General features: G+C 37.4%; 1 pseudogene; it reads right to left on the bottom strand.

The window, feature by feature from the left end:
- Window positions 1-1139: 1139 nt before the first annotated feature.
- Window positions 1140-14448, bottom strand: LOC148580074 (uncharacterized; annotated as a pseudogene).
- Between the last annotated feature and the right edge of the window lie 1438 nt (window positions 14449-15886).

Below are 15886 nucleotides of genomic sequence, written 5' to 3'. Positions count from 1 at the left end.
TTGGTTAAAACAGCAGTTCAAACTGCTATTATTTCCAAGGTTAAAACGGCAGTTTTGATTGGTTAAAATGGCAGTTCAAACTGCCGTTATTTCTAGGATGAAAATGGCATTTTTGGTTGGTTAAAACGGCGTTTACGAACTGCCATTTTTACCCTAACAGAGCAGCGTTTTGGTTGGTTAAAATGGCATTTTTAGTTGGTTAAAATAGCATTTGAAACCACCATTTTTATCGAGTTAAAATGGCATTTCATGTTGTTTAAAATGGCAGTTACAAACCGCCCTTTTTACCGGATAAAATTGACATTTTTATCATTTATAAAGACAAATTTTAATCATCATTTTTATCGAATTAAATAAATAATTTTTTTATTAAACTTTTTCAATAACAAAAAATCAATACTCATAAATAAAATATTATATAACTCATAAACAATGTATTAAACATAATATATTATTTTTTAGTATTAAAAATAAAAAATAATAACCCCTATACAAATAAAGTATCTAACATAACATAATTTTTTAATTATAAATGTCTTAACATGTAATTCTTAATACATAAAATCTCCATCATAACTTTTGGTGCACTTTCTAATGATAATCTCTGTCCTCACTCCAATCCTTCTTGTCTTGATTATTTGCTTCTAGAGTACTTATTTTCACGCCCAACTTTTGCCTGAAAGAAAATTATGTTTATTTTAATTAATTTTCATTTCACAGCTTATTATTATTATTATTATTATTATTATTATTATTATTATTATTATTATTATTATTATTATTATTTTCTATAATAATGTCTAATTAATTATTACTAGCTATCTAAGAGATTTTAGAATGAAACAAAAACTAATCAACATGCAAATGCAAAGTTCTAACTCTTCAAAATTTCCAAGCAAAACCAATAGAATTAGATCATTTTTTCTTCACAATTAAAGCAAGATTTGTATATATAAATTAAATGATGTTGTTACTTAATTACCTGCTAGTGCTAGTTACAATATATATATGCAATTAAAGAGAGAATATTAAAAGTAAAAGATATATTGGACAGGGGAGCTATAAATTACAGCACAATCATGAGCAATGAAATGGAAGAAACAAAGTTTGACTTTCATCAAATTGAAAAAACAATCCTGCTACGCATACATCCTTGTACTTGACACCAATTTGACACACTGTATAAACACTTGTAGGATCCATTAAATATTATTCACTATTGATCAAATTCAAAATCAAAAATCAATTTCAGTTAGAATTTTCAACATCATAATTTTTATAAGAGGCAACAGTGTCGTGGAAGAAAAAAAAGCTTTTAACCTCCATCACAATATCAATTGATGTCTCAATTTTAGAGAATTAAATAGAAGATAAATCACAAGAATTTCTAATAGCAAGATTGAGAAAGGGAATATTATGAAAGATCACAGTAGGTTTTTGAAGTAAATTATGGATGAATTACAATGCTATATAATTAAATTTTCAATGTTAAATTTTCAATGGTGTGATTTAAAGATTGAAAATGAGGAAAAGAAAGCATGGAATGAGTGTGATTGGCTTGAAAATGAGCAATTCTTCATTGTTAATTGGTGCACGAAAATTACTTCACACTATGTAATTCCGCACAACTAACCAGCAAGTGCACTGGGTCATCCAAGTAATACCTTACGTGAGTAAGGGTCGATCCCACGGAGATTGTTGGTTTGAAGTAAGCTATGGTTATCTTGCAACTCTTAGTCAGGATATTAATTCGTGGTTATCAATTGACTTGCAAATGAACAAGAGAGCATGAATTAAAGGTTACTTGTTATGCAGTAAATGAGAATATGTTGGAGTTTTGAAGATGCTTTGTCTTTTGAATCTCTGCTTTCTCCTTATCTTCTTCTTCACGCACGCACGTCCCTCCTATGGCAAGCTGTGTGTTGGTGGATCACCGTTGTCAATGGCTACCATCCTTCCTCTCAGTGAAAATGGTCCAGGTACGCTGTCACCGCATGGCTAATCATCTGTAGGTTCTCGATTATACCGGAATAGGATTTGCTATCTTTTTACGTTTGTCACTACGCCCAGCACTCGCGAGTTTGAAGCTCGTCACAGTCATCCAATCCCAGAATCCTACTCGGAATACCACAGACAAGATTTAGACTTTCCGGATTCTCAAGGATGCTGCCAATGAATTCTAGCTTATACCACGGAGATTCCGATTACGGAATCTAAGAGATACTCATTCAATCTAATATAGAACGGAAGTGGTTGTCAGGCACACGTTCATAGGTTGAGAATGGTGATGAGAGTCACGGATCATCACATTCATAACAATGAGGCGCGAATGAACATCTTAGATAAGAACAAGCGTGATTGAATAGAAAACAGAAATACTTGCATTAATTCATCGAGACACAGCAGAGCTCCTCACCCCCAACAATGGAGTTTAGAGACTCATGCCGTCAAAGAGTACAAAGTTCAAATCTAAAATATCATGAGATACAAAATAAATCTCTAAAAGTTATTTAAATACTAAACTAGTAACCTAGGTTTACAGAAAATGAGTAAACTATGATAGATAGTGCAGAAATCCACTTCTGGGGCCCACTTGGTGTCTGCTGGGGCTGAGACTAAAGCTTCTCACGTGCCTGGGCTGTTTTGGGCATTCAACGCCAGGCTGTAACCTGTTTCTGGCATTGAACTCCAACATGTAACGTGTTTCTGGCGCTAGACGCCAGACTGCAACATGAAACTGGTGTTAAACGCAAGTTTACGTCATCTATCCTTGAGCACAGTATGGACTATTATATATCGCTGGAAAGCCCTGGATATCCACTTTCCAACGCAATTGGAAGCGCGTCAATTGGACTTCTGTAGCTCCAGAAATTCCATTCTGAGTGCAGAGAGGTCAGGATCCAACAGCATCAGCAGTCCTTTTTCAGCCTGAATCAGATTTTTGCTCAGCTCCCTCAATTTCAGCCAGAAAATACCTGAAATTATAGAAAAACACACAAACTCATAGTAAAGTCCAGAAATATGAATTTTGCCTAGAAACTAATGAAAATAAACTAAAAACTAACTAAAACATACTAAAAACTATATGAAATTAACCCCAAAAAGCGTATAAAATATCCACTCATCACAACACCAAACTTAAATTGTTGCTTGTCCCCAAGCAACTAGACAAATAAAATAGAATACAAATAAGTCAAGAAGCAATAATATCTCAGAGTTTTTGAGTGAAGCTCAGATTCTAATTAAATGAGCGGGACTAGTAGCTCTTTGCTTCCGAACAGTTTTGGCATCTCACTTTATCCATTGAAGCTCAGAATGATTGGCATCTATAGGAACTTAGAATTCAGATAGTGTTATTGATTCTCCTAGTTTAGTATGTTGATTCTTGAACACAGCTACTTTTATGAGTCTTGGCCGTGGCCTTAAGCACTTTGTTTTCCAGTATTACCACCGGATACATAAATGCCACAGACACATAATTGGGTGAACCTTTCAGATTATGACTCAGCTTTGCTAAAGTCCCCAATTAGAGGTGTCCAGGGTTCTTAGGAACACTCTTCTTTTTGCTTTGGACCTTGACTTTAACCGCTCAGTCTCAAGTTTTCACTTGACACCTTCACGCCACAAGCACATGGTTAGGGACAGCTTGGTTTAGCCGCTTAGACCAGGATTTGATTCCCTTAGGCCCTCCTATCCACTGATGCTCAAAGCCTTGGATCCTTTTTATTACCCTTGCCTTTTGGTTTTAAGGGTTATTGGCTTTTTCTGCTTGCTTTTTTTTTTTGCAAGCTTTGTATTCACTGCTTTTTCTTGCTTCAAGAATAATTTTTATGATTTTTCAGATTATCAATAACATGTCTCATGTTTATCATTCTTTCAAGAGCCAACATATTTAACATTCAAGAACATCAAATTCCAAAGACATATGCATTGTTTAAGCATTCATTCAGAAGGCAGAAAGTATTGCCACCACATGTAATTAATCAGAATTTCTTGTATTAAAAACTCAAAAAATATTGCCTCCTTATCCTAAAGAAAATCTTCTATTTTATTCATGTTTAATGATGATGAGAAAAATAAATTATAGCTTAATTGGAGATAAAATAACTACTAATTACTACTATAACTACTAAGGTAAAACTCAAATAAAAACAATTATCACAGAGTTAAGGCTAAGATTAGGGCTCAACAACCTTGAGTTTGGGATGTGGATGTTCCTCTAGTCTGTGGAGTGCTTAGTCCTTCAAGAGATAACTTCTGACGCTTCAGTTCTTTTAAGTCACGCCCTTGCTCTTCTTATTCCCTGAGCAGTTTGCAGAGCATACTGTTTTGATTTTGCTGTTCTTCCTATATTTGGTCCATAGATTCTTGCAACTTGGTAACAGATGCTTCAAGTTGTTCCCAATATTCAAATTGAGGGACTTCTGAGGGGAATTCTTGCGCCCTCCTCTTAGTGTGGTCATCCTGCATTTGTTGTTTTTCCATTGTGATTTTAGTGATTGGTTGCTCCACTGAGATATACTCTGTTATTCCCATCTTTACTCCAGCATCTTTGCAGAGCATAGAGATTAAGCTTGGATAAGCCAACCTGGCATCCTTGGAGTTCTTGTTAGCAAGTATGTAAAATTCAGATGGGACCAGTTGATGAACTTCTACTTCTTTTCCAAACATAATGCAATGGATCATTACTGCTCTTTTAACAGTGACTTCAGAACGGTTACTTGTGGGCAATATAGAACGCCCAATGAAGTCCAGCCATCCTCTGGCGACTGGTTTGAGATCTTCTCTCTTGAGTTGATTTGGGACACCCTTGCTGCTGGTGGTCTACCTGGCTCCAGGGATGCATATATCCTCTAGAATCTTATCCAGGACCTTGTTTGTTCTCATCATTCTCCTATTGAAGGAGTCTGGGTCATCTTTCAGCTGAGGTAGCTTAAAGATCTCCCTGATTTTGTCAGGGTGGATGTGAACAATCTTTCCTCTGACCAAAGTTAGATAGTCATAAAGGGCAGTTCCAGATATTCTCTACCTGTCTGTTTGCCACAGATTAGCGTAGAATTCCTGAACCATATTCCTTCCCACTTTCGTTTCAGGATTAGCTAGGACTTCCCAGTTCCTGTTTCGAATCTGCTCTTGGATCTCCAGATATTCATCTTCTTTCAGATCGAACTTGACTTTCGGGATCACTGATCTTAGACCCATTATTTTGTAGTAATGGTCTGAATGTTCTTTGGTTAAGAACCTCCCTTGATTCCAAAGTGGTTTTGGAATACTCTCTTTCTTGCCTCTTGGAGTAGGTTGTTTTCCTTTAGGAGCCATGATCTTAGTGGTTATGGTTTAGTGATCACGGATAAACACACCAAACTTAGAGGTTTGCTTGTCCTCAAGCAAAAGAAAAGAAAGGAGAGGGATAGAAGGAGAGCTAGTGTTGCATGGTGGATGAGAGGAGGGAGGCCGAATGTGTTTTTAAAAGGGAAGGGGGGTGGGTTTTTGAAAATAAGGAGAAAGATATGATAGAAGATATGATTTAAAAAGAAATAAGTATGATAAGAAAGGATATAATTTAAAATTTAAAAGATATGAAAGATATTTGAAAAAGATAAGTTTGTATTTTGGAAAAAGATAATATGGAGATTTGAAAAAGATATTGATTAGTTGAAAAGATTTTAGAATGAAAAGAGATAGATTTGTTTTGAAAAATTTGAAAAAGAGTTGAATTGGATTGAAAAAAGGATTTGTGCTTATGGATTAAGATACATTTGATATTTTTAAAGTAGGGTTTTTAGAAATTAGGGATTTTAGAAATCAGGGTTTGTAACATGTTTATGCAAGAAATCATGAATTGAAATATGAAAATTAAAATTAAAATAAAAAATATGAAGTAAAAACGAAATTACCTCCTCCCCATCATCCTGGCATTTGAACGCCCAAATGCTGCATGTTTTGGGCGTTCAACGCCCAAATGCTGCTTCTCCTGCGCGTTCAACGCCCAGCTGTTGCTTCTTTTTGGCGTTGAATGCCAGGAACTCCTTTGTCACTGGGCGTTTTTCTGAATGCCCAGGACGCTGTAAATCTGGCGTTAACCGCCTAGAAGGAGCTTCTTTCTGGCATTCAACGCCCAGAAGATGCTTCTTTCTGGCGTTTAACGGCCAGATGGCTATCCTTACTGGCGTTCAACGCCCAGACTTTTACTGGCGTTTTCTTGCCAGTGAGCTCTTTTTCTCTGTTTTGTGTGCTGAATCCTTCCGTAACCCTGTGAACTTATACAATTGATTCTTTACCTTAGTATCAATGAACTTTATATAAACAAATAAAATCAAGAATAGGGCAAAATGCTTAGAGGAAGTGATGCCAATGGCTGGGTTGCCTCCCAGCAAGCGCTTCTTTATTGTCTTTAGCTGGACCTTGCTGAGCTTTTTAATCTAGCCTCAGCCTTGAGCATTCTTGCTCAACATTACCTTCAAGATAATGCTTGATTCTCTGTCCATTAACAATGAACTTCTTATCAGAATCAATGTCTTGAAGCTCCACATAACCATATGGTGATACACTTGTAATCACATATGGTCCCCTCCACCGGGACTTCAGTTTCCCGGGGAATAGCCTGAGCCTAGAGTTAAACAACAGAACCTTTTTGTCCTGGTTCAAAGATTCTAGAAGATAGCTTTCTGTCATGCCATCTTTTTTATTTCTCTTTATAAAGCTTGGCATTTTCGAAAGCAGTGAATCTGAATTCCTCTAGCTCATTCAGCTGGAGCAATCTTTTTTCTCCAGCTAGTTTGGCATCAAAGTTTAGGAATCTGGTTGCCCAGTAGGCCTTATGTTCCAGTTACACGGGCAGGTGACAAGCCTTACCATACACAAGTTGGTACGGAGAGGTCCCTATAGGAGTCTTGAATGCTGTTCTGTAAGCTCACAAAGCATCATCCAAGCTTCGTGCCCAATCCTTTCTACGGGTACTTACAGTCCGTTCCAGGATTCTTTTTAGTTCTCTGTTAGAAACTTCAGCTTGCCCATTTGTCTGTGGATGATATGGAGTCGCCACCTTGTGGCGAATCCCATACCGGACCATGGCGGAGTAAAGCTGTTTGTTGTAGAAGTGAGTGCCCCCATCACTGATTAGTACCCTATGGACACCAAATCTGCTGAATATATGTTTCTAGAGGAACATCAGTACTGTTTTAGAATCATTGGTGGGTGTGGCAATGGCCTCTACCCATTTTGATACATAGTCAACTGCCACCAGAATATAAGTGTTTAAGTATGATGGTGGGAAAGGCCCCATGAAATCAATTCCCCATACATCAAACAACTCAATCTCCAAGATTTCTTGTTGAGGCATGGCGTAACTATGAGGCAAATTACCAGCTCTCTGGCAACTATCACAGTTACGTACAAACTCTCGGAAATCTCTGTAGAGTGTAGGCGAGTAGAAACCACATTGGAGGACCTTGGTGGCTGTTCGCTCACCTCCGAAATGGCCTCTATATTGTGATCCATGGCAATGCCATAGGATCCTTTGTGCTTCTTCTCTAGGCACACACCTACGGATTATTCCGTCTGCACATCTCTTAAAGAGATAGGGTTCATCCCACAAGTAGTACTTTGCATCAGAAATTAATTTTTTCTTTTGTTGCCTGATGTACGCTTTGGGTATGAACCTTGCAGCTTTATAGTTTGCAATGTCTGCAAACCATGGTGTTTCCTGAATGGCGAACAAATGCTCATCCGAAAAGGTTTCAAAGATTTCAATAAAGGGAGAGGGCGCCCCTTCTACTGGCTCTATTCGGGACAGATGATCAGCCACTTGGTTTTCTGTCCCTCTTGTGTCTCTTATTTCTATATCAAACTCTTGTAGAAGCAATACCCATCTTATAAGCCTGGGTTTTGAATCCTGCTTTGTAAGTACATATTTAAGAGCAGCATGGTCAGTGTACACAATCACTTTTGATCCTACTAAGTATGATCTAAACTTGTCAATGGCATAGACCACTGCAAGCAATTCCTTTTTTGTGGTTGTGTAATTTTTCTGGGCATCATTTAAAACACGGCTAGCATAATAAATGACATGCAGAAGTTTGTCATGCCTCTGCCCCAGTACTGCACCAATGGCGTGATCACTGCCATCACACATTAATTCGAATGGTAATGTCCAGTCTGGTGCATAGATAACTGGTGCTGTGACCAGCTTAGCTTTCAGAGTTTCAAACGCCTGCAGGCACTCTGTGTCAAACAAAAATGGCGTGTCAGCAGCTAGCAGGTTGCTTAGAGGTTTTACAATTTTTGAAAAATCCTTTATAAACCTCCTATAGAATCCTGCATGCCCCAGAAAGCTTCTGATTGCCTTAACATTGGCAGGTGGTGGTAATTTTTCAATTACCTCTATTTTTAGCTTGATCCACCTCTATTCCCTTGTTTGAAATTTTATGCCCAAGGACAATCCCTTCAGTCACCATAAAGTGGCATTTTTCCCAGTTTAAAACCAGGTTGGTCTCTTGGCATCTTTTCAAAACCAGTGTCAGGTGATCAAGACAGGAGCTGAATGAGTCTCCATATACTGAGAAGTCATCCATGAAGACTTCCAGAAATTTTTCCACTATATCAAAGAAAATAGAGAGCATGCATCTCTGAAAGGTTGTAGGCGCATTACACAGCCTAAAAGGCATCCTTCTGTAAGCAAATACTCCAGATGGACATATGAATGCTGTTTTCTCTTGATCCTGGGGATCTACTGCAATTTGGTTGTAGCCTGAATAGCCATCCAGAAAGCAGTAATGATTATGACCTGCTAGCCTTTCTAGCATTTGGTCTATGAATGGTAAAGGAAAATGATCCTTTCTGGTGGCTGTATTGAGCCTTCTGTAATCAATACACATGCGCCACCCTGTAACTGTTCTTGTAGGAACCAGTTCATTTTTTTCATTATGAACCACTGTCATGCCTCCCTTTTTAGGGACAACTTGAACAGGACTCACCTAGGGACTATCAGAAATAGGATAAATAATCCCAGCCTCCAGTAATTTAGTGACCTCTTTCTGCACCACTTCCTTCATAGCTGGATTTAGCCGCCTCTGTGGTTGAACCACTGGTTTAGCATCATCCTCCAATAGGATTTTGTGCATGCATCTAGCTGGGCTTATGCCCCTAAGGTCACTTATGGACCACCCAAGAGCTGTCTTGTGTGTCCTTAGCACTTGGATTAGTGCTTCCTCTTCCTGTGGATTTAAAGCAGAGCTTATGATCACTGAAAAAGTATCACCTTCTCCCAGAAATGCATATTTCAGGGATGGTGGTAATGGTTTGAGCTCGGGTTTAGGAGGTTTTTCCTCTCCCTGAGGAAATCTCAGAGGCTCTTTCAATTCCTCTGAATCCTCTAGATCAGGCGGAACATCTTTAAAAATGTTTTCCAGCTCTAATTCGAGACTCTCAGCCATGTTGATCTCCTCCACCAGAGAGTCAATAAGATCAACTTTCATACAGTCTTTTGGTGTGTCTGGATACTGCATGGCATTGATAGCATTCAGTTTAAACTCATCCTCTTTGACTCTCAGGGTTATTTCCCCCTGTTGGATGTCAATGAGAGTTCGTCCGGTTGCTAGGAAAGGTCTTCCTAGAATGAGAGTAGCACTCTTGTGCTCCTCCATTTCCAGCACAACAAAGTCAGTGGGAAAGACGAATGGCCCAACCCTGACAATCGTGTTCTCAATCACGCCTGATGGGTATTTAATGGAGCCATCAACAAGTTGGAGACATATCCGGGTTGGTTTAACTTCTTCAGTTAAACCGAGCTTTCTGATAGTGGATGCAGGTATTAGGTTGATGCTTGCCCCAAGATCATATAATGCTGTCTTGGTGCAATTACCCTCTAATATGCATGGTATCAGAAAGCTTCCGGGATCTTTAAGCTTTTTAGGGAAGCTTTTCAGAATGACTGCACTGTATTCTTCAGTGAGGAGAACTCTTTCAGTTTCTCTCCAATCCTTCTTATGACTCAAGATCTCTTTCATGAACTTGGCATAAGAAGGTATTTGCTCAAGTGCCTCTGCAAACGGAATCTTTATTTCAAGAGTCCTGAGATAATCTGCAAAGCGAGCAAATTGCTTATCCTACTCCTCTTGGCGGAGTTTTTGAGGATAAGGTATCTTGGCTTTATATTCCTCAACTTTGGTTGCTGCAGGTTTATTTCCTACAGAAGTGGTTGAAGAAGCCTTTTTAGAGGGTTGTCATCAGCACTTGTGTGTGTCTGATCCCTCACTGGCATATGAGTGCCAGGGTTGGAAGCTGGAGTGACGTTAGACGCCAACTCCTCATCTGCTCCTGGCGTCAGAACGCCAGAACTGTGCTTTCTTTGGGCGTTCAACGCCAGTTCCTTGCTTGTTTCTGGCGTTGAACGCCAGTCCTGAGCATGGTTTGGGCGTTCAGCGCCAGTCTTCCACCCAATCTCTAGCATTTTAGCGCCAAAATTATTTCTCTCCGGGCTCTTACTGTCCTCAGATGGATTTTGGGTAGTTTGCTCATTTCTTGGCTTCCTGCTACCTTGAGGTGGGGTATTTAATGTCTTCCCACTTCTTAATTGAACTGCTTGGCATTCTTCTGTTATTTGTTTTGACAGCTGCTGCTTTGTTTGCTTCAATTGTTCTTCCATATTTATATTAGCCATCCTTGTCTCTTGTAGTCTATCTTTGAATTCGGCTAACTGCTTTGTTAGAAAGTCCAATTGCTAATTGAATTCAGTAGCTTATTCAGCAAGACTGAGTTCAGCAGTTACTGTTTTAGCCTCTTCTTTCATGGAAGGGTCACTACTTAGGTACAGATGCTGATTTTTGGCAACTGTATCAATGAGCTCTTGAGCTTCTTCAATTGTCTTTCTCATGTGGATAGATCCACCAGCTGAGTAATCTAGAGAAAGCTGAGCCCTTTCTGTAAGCCCATAATAGAAGATGTTTAACTGAACCCACTCTGAAAACATTTCAGAGGGGCATTTTCTTAGCATCTCTCTGTATCTCTCCCAAGCATCATAAAGAGATTCATTATCTCCTTGTTTAAAGCCTTGGATGTCCAGCCTTAGCTGTGTCATCCGTTTTGGAGGAAAGTATTGATTCAAGAATATTTCTGTCAGTTGTTTCCATGTCTTTATACTAGCCTTAGGTTGGTTATTTAACCACCTCTTAGCTTGGCCTTTTACAGCAAATGGGAACAGTAATAATCTGTAGACATCCTGATCTACTTCCTTATCATGTACTGTGTCAGCAATTTGTAAAAACTGTGCCAGAAACTCTGTAGGTTCTTCCTGTGGAAGACCGAAATACTGGCAACTTTGCTGCACCATGATAATGAGCTGAGGATTCAACTCAAAGCTACTGACTCCAATGGAGGGTATACAGATACTACTCCCATATGAAGCAGTAGAGGGGTTAGCATATGACCCCAGAGTCCTTCTGGACTGTTCATTTCCACTTAGATCCATGATGGAGAAAGGGAGATGATGTAAAATAAAAAAATATTTTTATTTATTTAATTATTTATTTATTTCGAAAATAAAATAAATTAAAATAAAATAAATAAAAATGGGTGAAGATTTTCGAAAAAAAAGAGGGGAGAGAGTAAAAAAAATGGTTACGAAGTTTTGAAAAAGATATGATTTGAAAAAGATTTTGAATTTTGAAATAAAAATCTAAATTTTAAAAGTAAATTTCGAGAATTTGTTTTAAAATAGAGAGAAAAGATATTTTTGAATTTAAAGAAGAAAGAGAAAAATAATAAGATAGCATAAGATTTAAAATTCTTAGATCTAATGCTCCTTGTTTTTGAAAATTTTGGAGGGAAAACACCAAGGAACACCAAACTAAAAAATTTTAAGATCAAGACACAAGGAAAACTCAAGAACACTTTGAAGACTCACAAGAACACAAGAACATGAAGAAAGAACACCAAACTTAAAATTTTTAGAAAACCAAACTAAAATGTTCGAAAATTATAAAAAAGATTAACAAAAAAATACCAAACTTAAAGTTTGGCACAAGATTAAATCAAGAAAAATTATTTTTGAAAAAGATTTTTAATAGAACCAGTGCCCAATCATCAAGAACATAACCCAATGCTCTAGCCAATTGAGCTGTAAATGTAACACTTGTTTTGAAGAAGTATATTTTTTATAACTAAGAAAATTTTTTGAAAAGAATATAAAAGACTCTGACCCAAAAGACAAAATTTTCCGAATCTAAGCAGCAGGATTCACCGTTAGTTGTTCAAACTCAAATAATCCCCAGCAACGGCGCCAAAAACTTGGTGCACGAAAATTACTTCACACTATGTAATTCCGCACAACTAACCAGCAAGTGCACTGGGTCGTCCAAGTAATACCTTACGTGAGTAAGGGTCGATCCCACGGAGATTGTTGGTTTGAAGCAAGCTATGGTTATCTTGCAACTCTTAGTCAGGATATTAATTTGTGGTTATCAATTGACTTGCAAATGAACAAGAGAGCATGAATTAAAGGTTACTTGTTATGCAGTAAATGAGAATATGTTGGAGTTTTGGAGATGCTTTGTCTTTTGAATCTCTGCTTTCTCCCTATCTTCTTCTTCACGCACGAACGTCCCTCCTATGGCAAGCTGTGTGTTGGTGGATCACCGTTGTCAATGGCTACCATCCTTCCTCTCAGTGAAAATGGTCCAGGTACGCTGTCACCGCATGGCTAATCATCTGTAGGTTCTCGATCATACCGGAATAGGATTTGCTATCCTTTTGCGTCTATCACTACGCCAAGCACTCGCGAGTTTGAAGCTCATCACAGTCATCCAATCCCAGAATCCTACTCGGAATACCACAGACAAGGTTTAGACTTTCCGGATACTCAAGGATGCTGCCAATGAATTCTAGCTTATACCACGGAGATTCCGATTACGGAATCTAAGAGATACTCATTCAATATAATGTAGAACGAAAGTGGTTGTCAGGCACATGTTCATAGGTTGAGAATGGTGATGAGAGTCACGGATCATCACATTCATAACAATGAGGCGCGAATGAACATCTTAGATAGGAACAAGCACGATTGAATAGAAAACAGAAATACTTGCATTAATTCATCGAGACACAACAGAGCTCCTCACCCCCAACAATGGAGTTTAGAGACTCATGCCGTCAAAGAGTACAAAGTTCAGATCTAAAATGTCATGAGATACAAAATAAATCTCTAAAAGTTGTTTAAATACTAAACTAGTAACCTAGGTTTACAGAAAATGAGTAAACTATGATAGATAGTGCAGAAATCCACTTCTAGGGCCCACTTGGTGTGTGATGGGACTGAGACTAAAGCTTCTCACGTGCCTGGGCTGTTTTGGGTGTTCAACGCCAGGCTGTAACCTGTTTCTGGCATTGAACTCCATCTTGTAACGTGTTTCTAGCGCTGGACGCCAGACTGCAACATGGAACTGGCGTTGAACGCCAGTTTACGTCGTTTATCCTTGAGCAAAGTATGGACTATTAGATATTGCTGGAAATCCCTGGATGTCTACTTTCCAACGCAATTGGAAGAGTATCAATTGGACTCCTGTAGCTCCAGAAATTCCATTCCGAGTGCAGAGAGGTCAGGATCCAACAGCATCAGCAGTCCTTTTTCAGCCTGAATCAGATTTTTGCTCAGCTCCCTCAATTTCAGCCAGAAAATATCTGAAATTACAGAAAAACACACAAACTCATAGTAAAGTCCAGAAATATGAATTTTGCCTAGAAACTAATAAAAATAAACTAAAAACTAACTAAAACATACTAAAAACTATATGAAATTAACCCCAAAAAGCGTATAAAATATCCGCTCATCATTAATTAAAAAAGATAATCTGCAAGTAAGTAGCAAAGGTTGTGTACAAAATAGGGGGAATGGGTCGGTTCCTAAAATAAAGGAAGCCAAAGGGGAAAAAAACCGTACACGCACCATGTATTATTTAAATTATTGAAGAATAAATAAAACACATATTAATTATAAATATGGTATACTAATATAGGTGTGTGGTGTGTTTGGTGTATGAATAGTGTTTTTCTTTAAGAAATAGTCATACCACATATGGCTTGCCCTCGGGTGTTCGCTTTATGAAAATTTCACTAAGTGGGATTTTTAGTATAAAATAAATTATAGCCCAATGAATTATGGGATACAATTTCAGCCATGAATAGTAACTGTTTTGCATATTTGCCTTAATGACCAAGACCATCAAAGATATTGCAAGAAAAATTTGCATCAGTCAAGATAAGACATGAACAAGAGCTGACGTTTTCTTGAGAGGAAGAATTGATGAAGTCTTGGTCAATTTCTCAACAAGAAGACTCATCCTAAACATCATATGAGAGTACAGTCAAACTATCTAAAGTTCTAAATATCGAGGAATGGTAATAAGTTACCTGGTAAAGAATCATAAGTATCACAAGAATGATCCCAACTGCCATTGCGCTGCTATAATAAAATACTAACGATTTGCTTAAGAAGGATGCCAAACTCATTAGAGTAATACCCAATATTAAAAATACAACACGATATGCAAAAAATTCTGCAAGAAAGAGAGAGATAGAGAGAACAGCATTAGAGCCGATTGATAGTGTTCTTAAGATGGATCAATAGCACAACAAGAAGCTATAACACATCAATTTAACAAACACAACTAAGACCATTTACCTTCTTCGACAGACACCTCAAAATTTTCCAGTGTTGAGCTAGCAGTCCTTATATCTAAGAGCTTGTGGTCAAAAGGAGGCATTGATCAAACCCAAGAACCCTTGGTAACTTTTGTCCACTGGCCTTGTGAGCACATTCCTACAGCAAGAGATGTATTCCTGAACAAGACGCACAAAATTGTCCTAATAAATTAGATATACCAGTTTATAAATCCTTGTTCAATTTAATACACGAAAATTAATTAATATTATTAACTAGTTAAAACATAAAAGTTGGTTTTATATAATTAATTTAATTTAAAATGTACCGAAAAATAAGATAATAGAGATAAATGGAGTAAAATTTCACTATATATATTAGCCCAAATTTTCATTTATTACATCCTAAATAATTATAAAGAGAGAAATTGAGAGAAAATAAAAAGAACCATTATGAGAATATAAATATGCAGTTCTCCAAGTGTAGATATGATCCCCCAGCTTCAGGCTCTCTCTGGTTTCTCTATGAACCATCCATCATTTCAATTAATCAATTTTTATTTTTTCTTAATCAGAAAAAGAACAACAAAAATTTAACTCAAAAATTAAATGAAAAAAAATTCAATAAGGAAAGATAAAAGTTTAATAAGAATTTACTTGCTAGATTGCTGCCCCATATATATTCTTATATGCTTCTCCTCCCTTAACACAATAGCCTTTGACTTACTCTCATACATATACACAGAAACTACCAATCTTTTTATATTCTGCTTCTTCCACATCCAGCTGGATATAGTTTGATGGATCCACTATCTGAAACAGAGTTGAAGATAAAGTACCATCAAATCAAAGGAGTATATATATAGAAAACAAGAAAGTAATTAAGAAGTTGGATGAGTGGAAGATCTTACCCTACGGGAAGAGTAGAAATTGGTTGGTATGAGTTGGTAGTAGGTAGGGAGGAGCTTTATTTGTAGAGTGGTGGTGTTCTGTTAATAATAACTATATTTTGTATGCATTACTTAGTTTACACCATAGAGATATAATAATGATAGCAAAAAAATTAAGAAGAATCCTCCAATCCATAATTAGATTACCATCCCAATTAAGTTTCTTCTTTTCTCTTTTTCTGGTTTTAGAAAATCTTTTTGGTATAGACAAAAAATTGTTATTATTCAATTCTAATGTGCCTCCCTGGTTGAGAAAACACTGCTGCGCCTTTATATATATATAT

This window comes from Arachis ipaensis, chromosome B10, assembly GCF_059453495.1.
Source record: "Arachis ipaensis isolate K30076 ecotype BB chromosome B10, ASM5945349v1, whole genome shotgun sequence".
Classification (NCBI taxonomy): Eukaryota; Viridiplantae; Streptophyta; class Magnoliopsida; order Fabales; family Fabaceae; genus Arachis; species Arachis ipaensis.
The sequence above is the reverse complement of the archived record's forward strand: the minus strand, read 5'-3'. Positions and strand labels throughout refer to the sequence as shown.